This window comes from Megalops cyprinoides, chromosome 23 (genome assembly GCF_013368585.1).
Source record: "Megalops cyprinoides isolate fMegCyp1 chromosome 23, fMegCyp1.pri, whole genome shotgun sequence".
Lineage (NCBI taxonomy): Eukaryota > Metazoa > Chordata > Actinopteri > Elopiformes > Megalopidae > Megalops > Megalops cyprinoides.
Window position 1 is genome coordinate 20,872,590 of NC_050605.1, and position 12,231 is coordinate 20,884,820.

Here is a 12,231-nt window from a genome sequence, read left to right on the forward strand (position 1 = left end):
TATTCTTCACCTGATGAAGTGTGCTGAACTGTGATGTCACGCATTGTGAAAAGTGTTAAATTCTTGACATACTTATTAGCGCAAACATTATTTTCATTAAACGTTGCTCAGAGAGTATTACAACAGTCTCTGGGTATTTGTCTTTTTTCGACTGTATCTCTCAACATACCCGGCAGCTATAGAAGTCTTTGCGTGTGCGAGCCTTACTTTCATGTATAAATCTCTCTTCACACAACGGTTTATTCTCAAATAAAAACGCCCTTTTTTCCCAGCACAGTCTCTGGGCCTTCTCAAGGCCGTGTTCCCCTCCAAAGCCCTGTGTTATCTCCGCTCGGCTTTCCGCGCTCATTAGTACGGCACGCACATCCCCTGTCTCCTCCGTCAGACCTTTCGTGTGTCAGATTGCTTGTCCTCAGCAGTTGGTAACAACAGATTGAGCCTGTTGACCTCTGGTGACCCCTGGGTGACTGCTCTGGAATCTTCTGCCTGTCGGTGTTCATTCAGCTGTTTTCAGCTTTTCCCAGTCATTTGCTCTCATCACGGGCTGTCTACACAGATACATGTGTGCATTGTTTCCCAGCTTGTGAGTGTGTCGGGCTTGTGCCGGTTCCTTTTTTAGCCGTCAGAAGCTGTGCGTAGACGAGACCCGCCCAGGTGTCAGAGGCTGGCTAGCGCTTGGGTGGTCAGGTCTATGCAAGGCTGGGTCTGGGTCCCCGATGTGTTTGCAGCTACGCGATGAAGGTCCTGCAGGAGGGCTCAGATTAAATCTCACTGCAGTGCGCTTTGTCCTTAACCTTGCATAATAAGTTTAAACAAGTTTTACTATTTTAGGGACTTGTATCTGTAGTCTAATCTGAGCCCGGGTCCCATCCCCTGTCTTGGGTGTTCATTAAATAGCAGCAGAGCTGTGGTGGTGTTTGAGTAAATTAAATAAGGTGATATGAACACTAAGACTGTGGGTATGGAGGTTGTCTGGCTGTGAGTTGTCTCTCCTGCTCAGGATTGCGGGGGTTGGAACGACAAAAAGGGGACACATCCGGACAAGTGGAGTCGGTACCCTTTTTTGGTACATCACCCGTTTTGGGGGTACATACCCTTTTTGTTACTGTCAGCGGGTGAATTGCACATCCTAAAGTCTCTGATTGAGAGAGCCCTCATATGGTATTTGTAGAGCAGTTTTATTGCCTGTGGGTCTGTGTTTTCTGCTAGGCGGCTGACTGGTCCCATCTACCTCTGGTCTAAGCCATATTACATATCCATTTGGCACACTGCTGTGTCGTCAGTCAAACCAATTGCAGCTTAGTATCGAAGAGCACACCCAGATAGATGGGAGAGTCGCTGCAGACACTCTAAATCCAGGCGGTGGTCTGGAAAGCTTATTTCACAAGGCTGTTCCTCATGGTGGAAACAGTGGAGACGTTTCAGCGCGGGCTCCTCAGTCCCTGATGACTTTAACATGGGGAACGCAGTTTCGTTTAATAGACTTCCTGAAGGGTTCGTTTAGCGTTGCGTCTCGTTGGACGGAGCCAAGGTGGAGGATTGATGTGCCGAGGAGGAGGAAGGGAGTGATGGAGGGGAGAGGGGAAAGTGCACCTCACTTGCTGTGGTGCGGGGGGGGTCCGCTTGTCTGCGGGGACGAGTTCGGCGTCCTGGTGCTGTCTGCTCTCTCTGCATTTGGCCGCCACTCAACGCCGCAGGGAGCCGCCAGCGACCGTGCGCCGACATCGGGGGCGTGAGGACACCTGAAGGCCAGCCTGTGGCGGGGTGCCGGCGTGACTGGGAGGCGTTGGGGGGGGGGACCTGAAGGGCAGCCTGTGGCGGGGTGCCAGCGTGACTGGGAGGCGTGGGGGTGGGGGGTTGGGGGATCTGATGTCCGCTCACCGCACTCGAAGCCCAGCAGCATGCTGCACCCTCCCAAACGCTCAGTAGGCTTTGCTTATAAGAGCCCGTCTTTGAATTATGCCTGTCATTAAAATAGGACCCCCAATGTGACGTGACATTAAAGAAATCCTCGCCCTAATCCACTCCCAGGCCCCACCAGGAGCATGTAAATCGAAACCAAGCCGCCCGAGCCTTACCCGTGACTCCGACGGGGCTGAAGGTATGACCCACGTCAGCGCCAGCTTTGGGTCCGGTGCCATCCGCAGCCGGAAGCTCAGAGTAAAGCTGTCAGAGGAGGAAGATCCAGAGATACCTGTTCATCAGCACTGCTGTCAGCACTCAGATAAATAACAGTCAGATCAAGAGTGAAGGACCCCTGAGACTCCTACACACTTCCTGATCCTGGTAACCTGGAAACAGTGTACATCTGAGATCCTACAGAATTACTGATCCTGGTACACATTAACAGACTCTGGAAGCAGTGTACATCTGTCCATGGTCCTACAGAAATACCGATCCTGGTACACATTAACAGACCTTGAAAACACTGTACATCTGTCTGTGGTCCTACAGACTTACTGATCCTGGTACACATTAACAGACTCTGGAAACTGTACATCTGTCTGTGGTCCTACAGATATACCAGTATGGTTCATTACAGCAGGCAGTAAAGCACATGATAACCCTCGTTTGCACCACACGCTCATTAAACAAACTCGGCACAAGCCACACGGAAAACCAGAATAAGCCGCAGAAACACAGTAACAGTCTCCCAGAACCCATCATTCTGTGGTGTTACGTGTGCCTGTGATCCTGCAGCACCTCACACTGAACCCCTCTCCTCGCACATCTGTCCACTGATTTCTCATCACTGTAGGAGTGACATCACAGTTCCTCCGAGTGCCTGGCTGTTCTTCCTGTATTAATGCCCCTGTCTGCACCGCCTCTCCCCAGCCATATCTCACATCACCTGTTATCACCTGCAGCCCGAGAGAGCCGGGAGAGCTTCTCCAGGGAGAGGCAAACAAATCATTTGTCTTTTTTTTTGCAGTTTAACAAAGCAGGGCTGTATCTCTGTGTGTCGGGGGCCTTTTCTGATGCTGGGGCCGTATATCTGCCCGGAAATAATGGAGCTGGGGATAACCCCCCCCCCCCCAGGGTATAGCTTTGTCCTTCTCCAATCCTCACTGTACAGGCCTGCTCACGGAACCACAGCCTGGTTTCCTTTTGTTTGCTGTGAGCTGCATCGTCACCGTGGCGCTGCAGGTGCAGGTGCATGCTGGGAAAGGTGTCCAGTGACAAGGGAATCATGGGAAGTGGGAGAATGGCAGCCCGGTCCCTGCGTGGTATGAGCAACACCTCCTCCCAGAGCCTGTCCTTCCAACCTGTCCAGGTGTACCGGCAGTGGCTTGTCTCAATGGCCAGGCTGTGGTCACTGAGCCAGTGGTCAGGTCTCTGCTCTTAATATTTGTTGCAGTGAGGGGATATTCTGGAAGATTCTGATTTCTTTTTAGGGCCATTCAGGCTGTTTATTACATGTTTTAATTTCATTGATGTGTAAATGACGTAGTCCGCTATAAACTAAGTAACCTGTATCCACAACAAGATGCTTACAGTTACACTGTACCAGCAACTAGAGGACTAGAGGAAGACAAAGGAAGCACACTGTAGTATAAAAAGCTTTCAGTTAACGCATATAATATGAGTAAATTACATCAGATGGTATAATAAGTGCCAAATAATATGTAATATATGATGAAAAAGCTTGACGCAAACACACTTCACTGGACAGTGTGCAATTGTATGCCCAGTATTAGTGGTTTTAGCCTAGATTGTCACACCAGTTTGTTTAATAACATTATGAGTCATTGGGTTAGCAACACTGGTCTAAGCCTGATGTTTGTTAGCCTAAATTAGTGAATTAGTTCACTTCAGAGCCAGCTGTCTGAAGGGGACTTTTTAGGATTCAGATCTAGTGTTTATTTTTGCTTTAAATTGTAACATGTCCTGTAAACTTCATATTAGACGTATTCAGAATTTCAGAGCTTCTTTTTGGTTTTATTATATCAGTGATAACTGACTTAAATGCTGTTTATTTTTCCTTCTATACGTGTAATATATTGTGGAATAGTTATGTATGCAGGGTTTTTCTTGGATGCCTCTCCCAATACAGTGAGCGTAGATCCGAGGACTGACCTGACCCTCAGATTTCACGGCCGTATATTGCAAAGTGCTGGATTACACCCGGCGTAGACCAGATGCATACTGATAAAATCATAAGTTTTCTTTTCTGTTTTCCCTTTTATTGCATGTACTGCACGGGCACAGTCGCTGTCACGGACCCGTGGGAGCATGACCGCGGAGGAGAGTGTGCACACACGCACGCGCTAGCGTGCTCACAGACAGGGCGCTCTCGCCCATCTGTTGCGGGTTGCATCAGAGAAGTTAAGGAACGCTTTACAAGGATTTTTTTTTTCTTTTTCTTTTTAGAGGAGACGTCTGGCAGGTTGAGTCAGAAACCCTCTCATTTTCCTCTGTCAGGCAGCTGTCAGAAGTGACACCTTTTTCTCTCCCCTTCCTGTTTTTTGCCTTTTTCCTTCCTAGTTATCTCCCATCTCGTGTGTATGTTTGTTATGATGATGCCCGCGGCATCTCAAGTAAGAGCCTTGCGAGGAGCCTTTGAGAAGCGCATGTCTTACGCGGGGGTTTAATTGATGGGACCCGATTCGCCGATGCACGCCTGTGAGGGAATGCGATTCGTCACGCACCCCGCGGTGCATCGCTGCTCCGCAGCGAGGGCGTGTTCCCTGCCGTGAGGCGGGGTGCGAGAGAGCGTGTGCGGCGCGGCGCGGCGCGGCTCGGCTCCCCCGTTCTGTTTTCCGAGCACATATTTCATCACCGGCTCCCATCTTCCTGTTTCTTTCTCTATCCCTGCCCCTGTGAGATGTGCAGATTGATCCACGGCAGTCCTGTTCTTTTCATTTAAGGTCCTTGGAGGGAGCAGAGCCAAAAAGCATGGCGGGGGGGTGGGGTGGGATGGGGGGGTCTCTTTCGGAGGATGCTGGGAGAATTAGCTTGAGCTGCTAAACTCGAAATCGGTGCAGAGAACGTGGCGTGAATTTGACCTCCACCATCCCGCCCAACTCCCTACCCCCGCCCCCGGGCCCCCCCCCGTCGCCTCTTGTCTTGCGGCAGGGGTTTCTACTTCTGTCTCCTCGGGGTCGAGGATGTCTGGCTTCCCAGATGATACGGAGGATTACTCAGGCCAGGCGGTGCTGACAGGTCATCCTGTAGCTATTTCCACGCTTGTTGCGGGTCCGCGGTGGGGTCGGGCGTCCCCCGTGAATTGGATCGTCGCGATTGGCTCGCTGGAGCGGGCGCGCAGCTGTGCACTCGCTGGCACACCCCCGCGGATGCCCCAGCGCATCTGTAATGCTCGTGGGGGGGCGGGGAGGGCAGATCTGGGCCAGGAGGGGTCCGCTGACACCCCCGATTCCACGCTGGATCAGGAAGGAAATTCCTTACGAACCAGTGGGTAGTTCAAGGTCCCGCTCGCCGGCCGAACGCGGTCGGACCCATTCTCTCTCTCAGCAGCTGCAGTCTAATCCGCCCGGACCGCGCCAGAGGGTCGGACCCAAGGACCCGGGCGATTGGTGCGTGTGAGTGGTGAGTGCCGTTTATCCACTGAGTGATGCTGCGCTGATCTGGTGTGGAGCTCCTGCAAGTGAAAAAATCTTCCCCCTCCATCCATCACTGCCAGGGTCAGGCGGAAGAGCTTTTTAAATTAGATAATGCAGATTAATGGCCGCACTGTTGTCATCCTGAAGTGCGGCGCACGGAATTCAGTTAAGATTGAAGGACGCAAATATTGCATCAGTCAAGCTAATTTAGCAGCACCCACCGATATGAAATATTGCGTTATTGAGGACACCTCTTTGTGCGTGAGAGAAACATACGGCACTGCGAAGATTAGCAGCCGGTCAGAGATGCGGGTGTGTGATTAGTACCGGACCTATGATGTCTCTGAGGTGGCAAAGCAAATAAAAGGGATTAATGTAAAATTCAGTTCGTTTCGTCCTCTGGTGGGCGTCTGAAAGCCAAGCTAATTCCAGCCTCAGAGCTCTGATGTCAGAGCGGGCCAGCTGAAAATGCGTTCTGCCCTTTTCCCTCGGCTGTTTGTTTGTTATTTTGACCTTTCCCTTTTCTCCTCCCAAAACAAATGTGCGCCGGAGAAATATGAGCAGAAAAATATTCGCGGAGTTGTTTTTCTTTTCCCCTTTTCAAGTCTTCCGTCATTGACCAAAACAACCTCCCTAAAAGTTCCTTTTTTATCACGGCCCTCATCGCTCACCACATGCAGTGAATAACAGCTCCGCAGCGAGGGCCAGAGGTGGCTGGTAGCGTTGTACCTTAATTATAAACCATAAATATGAAAGCGGGGAGGCTGCTGTACAACACGCAGAGATGTTTTTGTTATCTTTTATTGAAGATGCTGGAGAGGGAGACTTAGAACACATAGCCGCAGGGTGCATTCTCCTGCCCTGTGAATCTGTGTTTACTGTAATAAAGGAGGGCTGAATCACACGCCCAAAGTGGAGCCAAAGTGCCAGACTGTTGCATCACCTCATGTCAAGAGCCTGTCAGGCAGAAACACGGCTGGTTCTGCTGGTACCAGCACACCCGGTTTTTTTTTCCCTGTTGCGAGACGTCGCTCATCTTCAGGGCTGATCAATGCGCCGGCTCAGCGGGTACGCGAAGGGCGCTTTCTCGCTGGAAACGTGAGCTTTAAACCGGCAAAGCGAAACAATTTGTTGGCTTATCAGACCATAAAACAACTGCCGCCGCGTTAGGCGGGATGATGATTTATGGTAACCGAAACCCTCTGAGAGGTTGTGCGATTGTACCCGGCTCTCACGCGTAATGTCGTTTTTTATGCCTGTCCCTCGATCTGCGATTCGCTGCCTGCGCTGGGTAGGTGGGTGTCTGGCCTTCGAGGCAGCTCTCGCTGTGAACTTCGCAGGAAGAAACGATCAGCTCCTGACAGGACGGGGCTGAATTTATCGCGGGCCGGTTCGTCAGCTTCGGCGCGGGCCCCGCAGGAGCTGTAAGTGGAATTGGAATCGTGACCTGTGAGAGAACGCGGGGCGACGGGGAGCTTCAGAACACGCCTCCGTTTGTCGTTGAAGGAAAACGCCCAGGAAGATAAATAAAGTGACCGCGGCCTCCGGCTGTGAAGAGGGGCTTGACGGGGGCAGAGAGAGGCAGAAACGCAGGCGTAATGGTGGACACTCTCCAGATGCACGTCTCTCCTCACACGAGCCCTCGTAGTGACTGAATCTGATCTCACTGCCGCACGCACAGAGCTTATCCTGGCATTTCATATTTAAGCCCGAATATATATTGAAGCCTGAATATACCGAGGCTTAAAGATGTCAGTGCTTTTTACCCTCATTAGTTTTAATAAAGGGAAAAAAAAATCAGCAGTACAGTTTTTATTGCCGAAAAATTTGCTGAACCATGCACAGGTGTTTATTGTATTAAATGATGTGATATGCAGTTATCATGGTGTGGTTTGATGGCTAAACATTGTAGCAATGGTATAAAGTAAGGTAATTGCTTTGAAAAAGAACGGAATTTGGATCTAAATTGTTCTTGTTATTTTTATTTTCTGAAAATGTCTCCCTGAAAATCATTTTGAATTGAGAGGAGTCATGGAAGCCTTGACAAGCCTTTGACAAGATTTTTTAGACAAGGCTTTGGTTGCCTTAAGAAATGACTATTTTTACATTTTAGGAGTGGAGCTTCAGGCAAGGAAAGGAAAGCATTGCAACCAAATTTCTGGAAACAAGTTTCCACAGTACATGCACATGTAACCAGGCAGCATGTAGCTGAGTTTTGCTACTGCGGTTAGCTAGCAAGCAAGGTTGTACTTTTTTGATCATATAATGTGACAAGCCCCTTTACTGACTGGCACTGTTGCAGTGAATTTTAGCTGGGTCTTCATGAATTATACTGTGTGTAGATGTTTGTGTTTTTAAGACACAAAAATTGGATCCGCAAATAAAATGCTGAATAGACACAGCGAATACTGTATATGTGGCCATTTGCTGGGTTGCATCTGCTCTAATTGTAAAGGTTGCTCAAAGCCTACGCTGCATCCCCAGTATCAAACACAGCAAATTCCAGCCTTCGCAGATGTGTTTGGTTTAATTCGGCACAATGCAGACCGTGACTCTGACACGCAGTCCAGCTGATCCGCTGCCAGAGAAACGGTAGTGCTTGGCAATGATTGCTCAGATTTGAACATCTGAGCCACAGTTTTCTGCAATCAGTCTATTCAAAAAAATCCCCCGCAGTCACGCATTCTGAAAGTGTTCTCCAACTCCAGGAGCCACTCTCCTCTCACACTGAAGATCCTGCCAAGCCTCAGAGTGGGCCATTGTGATGTATCACGATTCCAAAGTCATAACGAGGGAAGCGGAGCACCTGCGTGCGGCTCGTTAACTCATTAACCCGGCCGTGGCTCCTGGCACGGGATTGGCTGCCGGTTTGGGGTGGGCGGGGCCTCTTTGGGCCGGGTTCTCCGGGGCCGCGCGGGGATGAGGAAGGGGGGGTCGGGGTGTTTTGCGGCTCGGAGGGGGAGTAGAGGTGCAGCTGTTGGGGATTTGTGCGCTGGGATCTGAAGTTACCCTGATGGTGATGGATTAAGGAGAGGAACACATGAGAATGTGCCGCTCTGGCCCCAGGGCCCTGTAGATGGAGCCCGGAGCGATGGCTACAGGAGCCTTGCTGCAGCACGTGGAATTATGGGAGAATGGACAGACAAGCAGCAGCAGCTGTTAGACAGCAGGACACAGACTCAACACCCTCATTTTCCAGTGCGCATTGAGCTGATGTGGTGCTGGGTGAACCAAAAACCAACAGCCGAACCTCAGCCCAGTCACCAAGTGAAGGAAACTACAGTTCATTCAGAACTGCTGTTACATACCCTTAAAGGAAAATCATTTTTTCTTGCTTTATCATGGTAAATGATCCCCTCATGGCCTCCAGATGTGCATCATTACACATCTTCTTTTTATCCTTTGTAGCCTCCCCTTGTCTCCACTGTGGTAAAGATTTCTGATTGTGTTTCCAGGTTATGTCACTAAAATTGTACTAGACTTTGCTGAAGAGGTTCTCTCAGGCTGTGCTAGGGAATTTCTCCCGGGCTGTGTTAGAGAACTTCTCCTAGGCTGTGTTAGAGAACTTCTCCTGGGCTGTGTTAGAGAACTTCTCCCGGGCTGTGTTAGAAAACTTCTCCCGGGCTGTGTTAGAAAACCTCTCCCGGGCTGTGTTAGAAAACTTCTCCCGGGCTGTGTTAGAAAACCTCTCCCGGGCTGTGTTAGAAAACCTCTCCCGGGCTGTGTTAGAAAACCTCTCCCGGGCTGTGTTAGAAAACCTCTCCCGGGCTGTGTTAGAAAACTTCTCCCGGGCTGTGTTAGAAAACTTCTCCCGGGCTGTGTTAGAAAACTTCTCCCAGCCTATGTTAGAAAACTTCTCCCAGCCTGTGTTTGTGAAGTTCCCCCAGTCTTTTCACAGATATCCCTCCAGGCTCTGGCTGCTTGCTGTGGATTCACAGCTGGCAGGTCTCAGTGTCAGAAGCAGCTGCTGTCCCCCCAGTGGGTCCTCAGGCCTGATGATCCTCCATTAAGGGAAATTGCGGCATAAAGCCAGGCTGGGCTGTTCAGCACCTGCACTGTCTGAATAAGCATGCTCTACTCACCAAACCAAGGCTTTCTCACATTCTCAGTCTCTGTAGAGCACAATACCAAGGTTCTGTCTCATTCTGTTCCCTTTTTAAAAAGGCTATCTCTGTTTATTTCATCCTTTTCACAGCATTTTTCACTCCATTTCTAAATTTACATCCCCCATTTGTTGCTTGTAATTACTTTTGCCCATCTGCTGACATTGGAACGCCTTTAAATAATTATGTGACGGTTGCTCACAACTTCCACAGCCACACACTTTTTTGAAAGGAAGAAGAGCACTTTTGTAAAGGAAAATTCAGTTTCCAAATCAGTCAGTTTTGAAACTTTGTCCATGGGGTTTATCTTTTAAGATGAGCAGCTGTCATTATCCAGAAGCGGGAAACGGCCCCGGCTCTCAGACGGGCGGTACAGATGGTGACAGTAGTGCACGGACTAGCCAATAGCGAGTCGGTCGAAGCATTGGCTGGCCTGTTAATGCCATCTCCCTCTGCCATTCGCAGAAGCAAAGAGTGTCACATCTGTGACGCTCAGCTTCACAGAAGGGCAACTGGCGGTCCCTGCATTACCAGTATCCTTTAACAAAGAGGGGAAGTCATTACAAGCTCTAGCGTGAACAGTTTCCCGTACGTGTGCAGATGGCTGGCCTTTTCACAGTAATGTGTTGATGGAACACTGAAGGCTGTTCTGGTTCTAGAATGGAAGGAAAATGGTACAGGGCATCTTCAGGGGCTTACAGATAGGGTGACTAAAAAACATGATTAAGAAAAAAAAAAACATGTCCAGGAGTGAGTCTGAAAGATGTGTTTAATTTGTTAAATAAACAGCTGTCAATAATGACACGAAATATTCATCCCTACCTTCCCAAACCCCAGAGGTATGGCCAAAGTCTGAATTGGCAGGAAGCGTTAGGCTTTTGTTTTGTGCCTGCTTTTTGTATGAAATGGCATTCTTACAAAGAGGCCTCCTCACCTCTTTCTTCCTGCTGTGAGGTTAGTGCTTTGTTTGACTAAAAACCTTGGAGTTGTTAAACAAAAGCTTTGTCTCCTACATACTTTTTATATAAAAGGATATTCAGATGGAACTTGGCAGACAAACATGGGTTTTCGTCTATTGAAAATTACTTCAGAACTTGCTTGATAAGGACAGTTCAAATTCCAATGTCATTTCTTCTGTAGTGTGCGTGAGTGAGTGCCTATCTGTTTGAACTTCAAAATCATAGAAACTCACAGGAAATCAGAGGAATGGTGTTGCACCAGCTGCTGTTTAGTCAGTGATCTCTTTCTGTTTTTTGTGTGAAAATAAACTGGTGGCCCATATTTGCGTTTTTGGAGGGTTTTTTTTTTTTTGGGCAGTCACATTATTGTGGCTGTTTTCTGTTTTTGTCTAAATGCTCTTTATATGATAAAAAAGCTGTCAGTCTCGTTCTCCTTCTTCAAAATGAAGCGAAAAGGACACAGCTGAATCGTGACTGTAATCACAATGAGAAAGACTGCCTCCGCTGTGTAGCATCCAGGCCCTAAATCAGTTCGCAGCCTGTAGTCCTCTGCACTTCTTGTCCAAGGGTACCATTATTCATGCACCAGTGAAGGGGCTGGCCTTTGAAACCCGGCACCCATTCCACGACTGGAGATGACCTCATAGTGCGTGTGATGGGGTGGGGGTAGAGCCCCTGTGTGTGTGTGTGTGTGTGTGTGTGGTGGCGTGAGTATGTGCATGATTGAAGATAGGTATTCATGTGCGTGGGTGCATGCATAGTTGAACACTTTATTTCTTGAACTGTTATTTCTGTTGAAAATGCAGGATTTTTCTTTACCATTTAATGTATATATAGTGTGTGGGTGTATTTGCGCAATGTATTCGTAAAACCTGCTTCTGTTGAAAATGCAGCCGCCTCTCTTTGCCTCTGTATAATGTGAGGACACAGGGTCAGAGGTTGCAGAGAGTGCAGTCAGATTGTAGTGTCAGATGAAAGTGTGCGGCAGGTACATTTTCTCCAGCTGCTGTGTTGACGCTCTTAAAATTTTAATGCCTCTACCATGGGCCTGTGGAATACATGAACCCTTTTTATGGGCGTACTTTTATTGTGTCTCACAGACTGTTCCTCTCCATAAATAGGGCATTATTATTCATGGCCAGCAGTGTGTAAAAGTGATGTGTTTGTTTTTGGCAGGCTCCGGGGGTCAGGCGTCTGTGACAGAGGTGTGGCCACAGTCTCCATCTTCCCTCAGTCGAAAAAAAAAAAAAAGGTAAGACCGCTGTCCCCCGACGCCTTCTCAGCTGGGATTTGGAGGGGAAACTTACCCAAAGCGAATTAATCAGTTTTAGCAGAATACCTGTACAGCGGAACAGGCGGCAGAGCCAGGCAGGCAGTGACTGGTGTTACTGTCCTGCTGTCCGTTTACTTTTTTTTTTTGTGATTACAGCAAGGTGGCAAAATATAATCCAGGTACAGTCCTCTCAGATATGACTCGCGCTTTCCCCTGGGTGTCTGATAGTGCTGCTGTCAGTTTATCTTGTGAGAACATTGTGGATTATCTCTCTCGGTGTTGGCAGATTCCCTCTGCAGAAGTGTGGCCTCCCACACACACACACACACACGCGC

General features: G+C 48.9%; 1 long non-coding RNA gene across 1 annotated transcript in view; it reads left to right on the plus strand.

The window, feature by feature from the left end:
- LOC118770105 overlaps positions 1–11,859 on the plus strand; it is a 44,260-nt gene extending 32,401 nt beyond the window's left edge. Inside the window, exon 3 of the long non-coding RNA XR_005004536.1 lies at positions 11,800–11,859. This is a non-coding gene — a long non-coding RNA (uncharacterized LOC118770105). The remainder of the gene's footprint in view (positions 1–11,799) is intronic.
- The last annotated feature ends 372 nt before the right edge of the window (positions 11,860–12,231 follow it).